The sequence below is a fragment of the Ictidomys tridecemlineatus genome, chromosome 11 (assembly GCF_052094955.1).
Source record: "Ictidomys tridecemlineatus isolate mIctTri1 chromosome 11, mIctTri1.hap1, whole genome shotgun sequence".
Lineage (NCBI taxonomy): Eukaryota > Metazoa > Chordata > Mammalia > Rodentia > Sciuridae > Ictidomys > Ictidomys tridecemlineatus.
Window position 1 is genome coordinate 112,082,184 of NC_135487.1, and position 9,659 is coordinate 112,091,842.

The 9,659-nt window shown below is 40.7% G+C and overlaps 1 long non-coding RNA gene across 1 annotated transcript; it reads right to left on the reverse strand.

The window, feature by feature from the left end:
• Window positions 1-206: 206 nt before the first annotated feature.
• On the reverse strand, window positions 207-9,022 carry LOC144368297 (uncharacterized). The gene is made up of 2 exons (XR_013428097.1): window positions 7,884-9,022; window positions 207-1,192 (listed from the first exon to the last, which is right to left on the reverse strand). It is a non-coding gene; the product is annotated as an uncharacterized LOC144368297 (long non-coding RNA).
• Window positions 9,023-9,659: the final 637 nt, after the last annotated feature.

Sequence of the window (9,659 nt, forward strand, 5' to 3'; positions counted from 1 at the left end):
AAGATAACCTTGCTAAAGGGCTCCATCACACTGGGCTTAGTCAACATCACCCCTGCCAACAGTAGTCTTTTTTACATTTGGTCATCAAATGTGTCTACTTTTGACCTCATGGTCTATTCTTTCAGGTTATCCTTAACCCCTTATTTTGCCCTTTCTTACAATCTCCAGATTATTTGTTGTTACCTGGAATTCAGTGAATTTTGGTCTTTTTCATCATCATTTTCATGGTTTTCTACAAACAATTCAAAAACATCCAGGAGTCATTACATAGTGCTATTTCACCCATTTCAACACAGAGCCCAAGTGGGTTCTTCAGTCACCTTGGCTAGACAGGAAAAAGAATCTGCAGGAAATCTTGAAAGTTATTATAATTTCGATCAGGAATGAGCAGAAAAAAAAAAGAGTCATGGAAAATGGAGTGGGCTAAGGGGTGAAGACAAAATGACTTCTGCCACGTATAGCCCAAATAAAGTTCAGTTGTCATAATCTTTCCCATCAGTTTTCACAATTTTTCTTTGTGTGTTGACTTAGTCCTGTTTGCCAAGGAGGGTCCAAGAAGGAGCCATGTGCTAGTGACTTATGAAGGCCATGTTCCCAGAATAAAGAGGCAGCAGAGTCAAGGAAGCAGGGTAGATCAAAAGCCTAGACAGTGTGTGATTCCAGGGAAGGTGGCATGTGTCTGAAAGATGCTCTTCATGGGATTAGGACCCCCAATTAAGCTGGGCTTTCCTGTGTCAGTTACAGGGAATATCAGGACAGCAGATGTAGGAACAGAGCAGATTTCTGAATGCAAACAGGAGGTGGAGATGGAACGGCCTCTCAGGGTGGGAGACCATAAAATAGAGACATAAGACCAGACAGTCTCCATCTGCTGTTGGAAAGAACCAATGGTGAAGAGAAATCACAGCAGAAGGAGCTACATCCTCATAGAGAGAGCTAAAGAGGTAAGTGCATCCCAGAGCCACAGAAGCTGTCACCACTCTACCCGAAGCTTGAAGTCCTGGGAATCTGCATGCCATTCTCCACTTGCAGAAGAGTTGTTTTCTTTTCATGATCTTCTGTTTCATGACACTCATGGTATCAGTGAGGACATGCAGCTCACATCCAGATGTTTTGACAGCCAAGCCTCCAAGGGCATCACCCTCAAGCTTGGGAAGGTTCTGCAGCTCAGTGCAAGTATCCATATTCAATTCTGAAAATAAAACAGGAACTATTATCCTGTGACACAACTATTGACCCCAAAGAGTCACCTAATCAAGAAAGCAGCCTTGCACAAGAAAGTCTAAGGATTGATGTGTAGCTTATAGAGACTGATACTTTCAGGGCTGGGGTTATAGATTGGAGTTAGAGCACTTGCCTCAAATGCATGAGGCCCTGGGTTCTATCCTCAGTACTACATAAAAATAAAGACATTGAGACTGATACTTTCATTTTGTTGATGATTCTGGCATATCCAGTATGATAAACTTGACAGGAGGCAAGTGTGCTTCCAATTCTTGAAAATATTCAAGAAATATGGAAGTTATAGACACCTATAACTCCCCAATATAAAAGGCAATAATACCACTAGAGATCTAGGCAGAGTTTTTAGTCAGGAAGAGATCATCAAAGTTAAGCAAAATCATAGTAGAAGGAAAACTATATGAAAGTAGAGAACTGGGGAAGAATCATCCCTGGAATATTTTAAATCTTACTCTGACTGACTTATTTTATATACAGGCATTATTACTAATAGAACTACTGTATATGCCTAACATATAATGGATATATCTGATGAACAGAAAATTATGAACATTCACATGTGGGATTGTATAATATCAATATTCTGGCCACTAGAAGTCAGAAATAATTTAGAAACCTGAGGGAAAAAAAAGAGATTTTTGAAAAGCAGATGCTCAAAAATTCCCTGTGAGACACCAGAACACAATCACCCAACTGAGCCTGTAGGCTTAGTCTTGACTGGGATTGTGGGAGCACCCAGTAGAGTCCAGCAGGAAGAAAAGATGGTGAACCTCCGCAAGTTTTCACACGTGCTGCTTCAAGAACTACACACCAGTGACACACACTGAGCCCAGGCCAGGGAGTGCTCCACATGAGGCACAGGTGTTTCTCCTCTTGCATGACCCTCAGAGGTTTGTAATGAGTGCAAGGGTGCCCACATATGTCAGATGAGTGTGGCACCTGACATGAGAACCAGAGGCTCCAGAAGCTGATATTGAGGGAGACAGAGAATCAAGATGAACACAACCCAGATTAAGGGGACTAGGAGGGACTGAAACCCAGTCTTCACATCTGAGCAGAATTGAGTCCTTGTGAGGACACTGGCGACATGGCTATGGAGACAGACGAATGGAGAGGATGGACTCAGTGTGGGATCAGCAAGTAGACATTTATGAACTTTCTGTGTGAAGGTGTCCCATTAATTTAAAGAGATGAGGAAAGGTGAAAAGTGAGCTGGATATGTCAGGACACAGAATTGTGGGCCCAGGATTTATACTATTACTGAAAAATTGCTCTATATCAAAAGAAAATATCTTTTGTGAAATTATATTTATCAAATAACCAGAAGTTATCTGAGGATTTGAGATTACAGAGTCAAAGCTTTCATTAAAAAGTTTTTATTTTTATTGAACTGGTACTATGGAAATTATTTTAATAAACCATGAAAGAGATGAAAGCACCTAAGATATGCATCCACTGTTTTCCAGGGTCAGTGTTGGCTACACAGCTATCGATAGCAGAGGAAAGACTCAGCCTGGCTCCACCATCACCACAGATTAACTGGTGATCCAACATTGTCCCCTGACAACTACTCATTTGGGCATTTACATCCAGGTGTGCATCTGAGGCTTGCATCTCTGACACACTGGGGCTCACATGCCCACTCAAAGGCCCATGGAGGCAGGCCTTCTTAGTGACACCTAAAAGGAGAAGAGGGTAACTATTCCAGTTCTTTCTTTCTTTAGTACCCCCACCCAGAATGTCCATTTCTTATGTCCAGGTCTGTTGGGGAAACCAGCTTGTATCTCAGGTACAGTGACAGAGATCATGAGTGTGGTGGATATGTCACCTTTGGTTTCTGTGCCTGGATGCTAAGAAGGCCAGAATCAATAAATGGGATGGCAAACTGCAAAGCGTCTTCAGAGTAAAGGAAACAATAACGTGATGAGAGAGCCTACAGAATGGGAAAAGATTTTTACCACATGCACCTCAGACAAGAGCATTCAATCCTCAGGATGTATTAAGAACTCAAAAAACGAAAAACCCAAAAGAAAAAAAAAACATTAAATAACCCAATAAATAAATGGGCAAAGCACGGAACATGCACCTCACAGCCGAAAAAATACTAATGGCCAAAAGATACATGAACAACTCTTTATTATCTCTAGCAATTAGAGAAATGCAAATTAAAACTATGCAGAGATTCCATCTCACTTGAATTAGAATGGCAATTATAAAGAATTCAAGTAACAATAAATGTTGGTGGGGAATGGGGTGAGAAAGGTACTCTCAAAAATTTGAGTAGGACTGAAAATTAGAGCAGCCACTATGGAAAGCAGTATGAAGATTCCTTAGAAAACTTGGAATGAAACCACCATTGGACATCATCAACAGATGAATGGATAAAGAAAATGTAATGTATATAGAGAATGGAATATTACTCAGCCATAAAGAAAAATAAAACAATGGCATTTGCAGGAAATGGATGGAACTGGAGATATCATGCTAAGTGAAATAAGCCAATCCCAAACACCAAAGGTTATGTGTTCTGACTTCTAGATGCTAACCAGAAACAAGGGAGGTTGAGGAAGGGAATAATAGAAATCTACTGCATTGGACAAAGGAAAATAAAAGGATGGGAGGAGAGGGAGAAACAGGAAAGACAATAGAATTAACTGGACTTAACTAGCCTTAACTAGCCTTGTATTTGAATACATAACCAGGGTAAATTCACATCATAAACAAAAAGAGCGGGATCATCCACAGGATAAGTTATACTCTACTAATGTGTAATTTGCAAAATACATTCTACTGTCATATGTTACTAAACAAGAACAACAACAACAAAGGCAGGTGTCCAGAAAAGAGTGTCCCTGAAGAAAAATCATCCACTTAAGATGGCTTTGAAGAAAATAATGAGTTTAAGGCTATTTTCCCAGGATTATTAAACTCCATCACTGTTTGTAGAGAGGACATTCTATTGAGACTCAGTGACGTGACTGAAATTAAAAGGTTTATTGATCTCTCTCCCCAGGGAGGAAAGATCATGGAAAGAATCTAGGATACCATGGAGAGGGGTGTCCAGTGGTTGTATAACATTCCTAGTTATGGGACCCTCTCTGCATTTCAGAAGCCTATGACTCCTTCTGGCCTATATACCACCTACAATCCATACACATATACAGTCTGTTGCCACCTGGAGGCTGTTAGCAATTATAAGCAATGCAGCAGAGGAGCTGGCTCCTTATTGTAAATCAACTGTATGAAACTGTGAAGAGATATCGGGTTCGTAATCCTTATATTTTCCACATACTACAGAGGCAAATTGGACATTCCTCCTGATATAATTGAGTTCTATGTCCCTAGGGAAATGAATAGATGTCCTCAGAAATTGAGCTGACTGGAGCTTTCCAGCAGCCTCATGTCTATCCAGGTCAGACTCAGGAAGAACTGGGTACAATAGGGCCTGCTGCCCACTACTGTGTTCTCCACACACTCTCCTTGAAAATCCCTCATTCTCACCATGATCTGCTTCAGTTTTCTCAAAATTTCTTCAATCTGACTGTTTGGCTCCATCACCCTGAGAGCACACCTCATCATACTCTCATCACTGGTGTCTAGATTCTTCCACTCTCCTCCTCACTACCTTCTCTTCTTGTGAACTTCCCCAAAGATCAACTGTCTCATCAGGTTAACGTTTGTTAAGATACAGCTGCACAGTGTTACCCATGCTGGCCTCATGCTCCTGGCCATGAGAGAACCTCCTGCTGGGACCACTGAGCCCAGCCTCACTAACCTCTAACTCAATGTCCTGCTCTTACCATGTTCCCACTCTGCTTGGGAAAACTGTATTCCTACATCCCCCTGAATAATTCCAACTCCCTATCCTGCATTTGAAGTCCTCATTCCTGGCCCCACAAGGTTATCCAACGTCACATCCCAACACTCTAATACACCATCCTTCCTTGTCAGGCTGTCTCCTCCCTGACTCTCACTCTGCTTCACTGTCTTCCAGCATTCATGTCTTTGTCTACAGGTGCTGCTCCCTGCCTGTCATGTACTGTGTGTCCCCAAGTCTCAGTTTATCCATTATTAATCATCTGTCATTGAAGACACTCGGTAACCTGCATGAGAGATCCTCTTGACCTGAAGGAGAAAGTATCTTAAACCAATATACCTGTTTGTGAAAGCAATGGTGAAACAGAGAAAAAAAGGAGATTAGACACTGAAGGATTGAAAATGGCCACTGACACAAGAATCTCTTCATGGACTCTTGGCAACGTGGACAGTTTCTTCACAAAGGTCTTGTACAGCATGCTTTCTACCAGCCACTCTGTCGTTACATAATTTTGGTGCGAAGGAGAACTCCTTTTATATGTCCAACCCCTGAAATCCTGGCCCATTCCTTTTCATGAAAACCTATTTAGTATCATTATATCAAATCAAATTTCCTCCCCTTCAATCTACTTCTTTCAGTTCCTTGAGGCTGGATCCCTCAATCATTGGGTACAATATTTATTTCCACTGTGTCTAAACCTCCAGCCCCTCCTACATATAGTATCTATTATGAAAAGTGGCCAAATCTGTGAAGTCCCTTGGGAAAGTCTCACTCTCCCTCAAGAATATTACATTTAAACTACCTTGAACTCAGACTGAAGGGCTTTGGGGTAGTTTGGTCTCAAAGTGGCTGTAATTCAATGTAGACTCACTCTCTCTAACACTTCCTTGAATGACTACAGAGCTACTACTACCCTCTAGGTCATCTGCAATAAATATTTTAAATTGGGTTAGAATTTTCTCCTGTTTTCGGTTGCCTGCTTTTATCAGGGAGGAACCTTGCTGACATTTTTCAAGGCTCACAGTAGAAGATCCTCTGCACCTATTGGAGCCATTTATCAAACTCTAAAAGTATTGTTGCATGCCATTAGTGGGCAAGATGCAAAAGTCCTCAACAAAATATCAAGTTGTCGCTTAGTTATATTCATGTTGTTTCTGCAGGGCTTTCTATGTACACAGAGGATAGGTCCGAGCAGAGAGGTCAGCACCACTACTGTACTTACAGCTGTGTCCTGTTCACAATATACACATTAGGGTCAGTGAACCCACACAGGATGAATATTAGTACAATTAGAATGCTCTTTTTCTTCATTTCAGATTCATGTATAAAGGTGAATGTGTCCATCTCTATTTGGAGGGAATGGATGAGGCACTGGCTCTTCCCAGGGACAAAGTATACTGATTAATAGCTCAAAAACCCATGTGAGAGGCCTTGTGAATTCTTTGTTCCAGAGAATCAATGTCTGTTTCTCTTTGAAATTGTCTCAAAAATATTTGTAACATACAGAATTAGAAATGGGTGAACACCCAACCCAGCCTCCTCTTTGAAAGATCAGGCTGCACAGCAGTAAAAATATGTTGGCTGAGGAGTCAGGCAGACATGGGCCCTGTGTTCCCACCACACACTAGTGGAGATTGGGGGGCAGTGACCATGCTGAATCTCAGTGTCCTCAGCACTACTGTAGAGACACCACCAACTGTGAATAGTGTCTCTTGAGGATTTAATGGAGTAGTCTGTATACAGAGATCCCTTGGTAGTGGTTACAGTTCACACATGTATTTTATTTCTGTTTCTGAAATGTTGTGACACTGAGATTAAACTTTTGCATCACTGCACCTCAGTGGAAATGGGAAAAAGAAAAAGATGGTCACACCTGAAAAGGCACTGACTAAAGCAAGGGTTGGAAAATAAATTTAGTCAGTTAATTTTACTATAAAACATTCTGATACAGTGAGACATCAGACTTCTGCTCTTCCTAAAAACTGATTTAATGAGTAAAGACTCCCAAGAATTTCAAAAGTTTATTTGAGGAAAAGTTGAACTCTACCTTGAGTGAGAGGCAAGAAGAATATATTTTTTTCTCTACATACTCTATAAAGCTTCTACCACTCATGGCTCGTGTTCAACAAGAGTGACATTCCTGGGAATTGTGGAGAGAAATGCTCTCTGCTGTATGAATAACTGGGTCAGTTCCCCATCATGTACACTGGCCATTGACAATTTACATGAGAACATAACTCTCAGATGGAACAGATGATTCAACATGTAATCTATGGAGGAAAGAATCATTTGTGCTCCTTTGGGTTGAAAACTACAGCAATGTATGGTGAAACAGAAACAGGAATGATTAATTGAAGGATAGCCTTCTCAGAGGAAGTTGAGAAAGTGCATGAACACTCAAGAACCATAAAAGACCTCCACAATGATTTTTGAATATTCTATCTCATGAAAAGAAGAGAGGAAATCATTAGAAAATAAATGCAATTTCCAAGGACACTGCAGGAGGAATGATTTAACCCCTTTAAAGACTGAGGTCTGACCAATCCCTCCCGGAAAAAGTTGTAGTGATGTCTGTGAGATGCTTCTAATCCCCTCCTCCTAACTCCAGTCTACCTGAAACTATGACTGGCACCTTGCAGACCAGGATTAAAAAAAAATAACAAAGCTTCAGATCCACCTGACCTCTACACCTGCTGAGAAACAAAATGGTCTCCTGGCTCTTCAGGCATATGTCTCAGCCTAGATAGTGGAGTTGAGTGCAGAGAATTTGTGATTTACCAGGGAGACAAGTTGCATTCATCTGAATTAGGATAAGAGTACTCACTGGTTCCATCCACAGTAGAGCTGACTTTAGGCTCATGTGATGGGAACACAGAGCTTATGACAAGTTCTTGTGTGTCACATGAATTAGGATGACCAGAGTACTGAAAATATTTTTCATCCAGCTGGAGGTCATTCTCTTCCTCTTCCTGAAATTCATTGTTGAGACTGCTGAGACAGCTGAGGCAGGGAAGAACAAAAGATGAAATCACAGTGATTTAGAAGTTACAGTCTCCCAGCTGGTCCTGATTGAAAGTTGAAGGGTGGAATCCAAAACAGGTGCCTCCCTTCAAAAATGATCCAGAAAACCATTTTCATCTCAAGGACATAGTTTAGGTGCCACGGTATGAGAGAGACCAAGGGCCACCAGTGCTCAGTGTAGTGATAACAAGATAACAAGCTAATGAGGAAGGAGGCTTAACTCACCTATAAGACACAGTCACAGAAGGATCACACAATGAGAAGCATAGCAGGGGCCAACCTTGTGCATAAAGCATGGTGAATTTTAGACACAAGTGTCTGATCAATAGTCTCCTGAATGCAAGAGTCTCAGAGACATTTTGCCTTCTTGCACATCCATATTATGACATGATATCATTTTTATTCTATCTATTTTTCTTGCTATGGAATACCTGTTGATGAGTTCAGGCTAACAGTACAGAAATGATTTTTGAGTCTCATCCTGAGTTTGACCTTTACAAAGGGAACATATGAATTATTTAAGATCTAGAAGTGCCCAAGGCTGCTCAGTTATTCTTGAGAAGACTTACTCTTACAATACTATAAAGAAGACAAGGAATTTTCCTAATGGGTTCCATCATCTTGGGTTGAATCAACAACTTCACTGCAATCAGCACTCCTACTGTGCCTTTAAGAAACTTTGACTACATTTGACCTCATGCTCTGTACTTTTAGGATTCCTGCACCCCTTTTATTTTATCCATTTTTTTTCTAGCCCCTGGTCATTCATTGTTACCTGAAATAAAGTGACTCTTCTTTATCATTGTCCTCATTGTCATGGTGTTCTGTAAACATATTCAGAAATGCAGAAGTCATTAAATAACTCCCCTTCACTCATTCCAATACAGACACCTCCCTCAGAAGAAGACATAATTTATGTATATATAATTCAGGGAGCAACTAAGGGACTTAACCTGGGAGAACTCACATGTTGAGTTTAAAGAAATGGTCTGAAATTCTATGCTGATCCATCATGCACAACGTCTTCTGACTGGGTGGATCATTATTATGGAATGCTCTTCATGTAATTGGACAAAGTCAAAATGCAATTTGGTCTCCTGATCCCTGGATACTCATCCAGGTTCTACTGGATTTCACTAACTGCAGCTTCCTTCCTTCCACAAAGCTCATTCCAACACTTAGTGGCTCTGGGCCCCCTCACAATTCTCAAATAGAACCAGTTTCATTCTCTATGAAGAGGATTAAAAGCCCTGAGCCTCATTTTTCTCAATACTAGGGATATTTTTTTTTTTTTTTTTAAAGATCGCAAAGTTAACTTTGGCAGTGTACTAGAAGGAAATTCCTCTTTCAGAACTCTTCTGGTATAAACCAATATTACTACCACCTGATTCTAGCATTTTAATAAAAGCAAAATTAACCATTTCAATGTTCTCTTTTATGTTTTTGGTACCGGCGATTGAAGTTAGCGGCACATGACCACTGCACTACATCCCCAGGCCTATTTTGTATTTTATTTAGTGATAGGGTCTGAGTTGTTAGTTGGCTTTAAACTCAAGATCCTCCTGCCTCAACCTCCTGA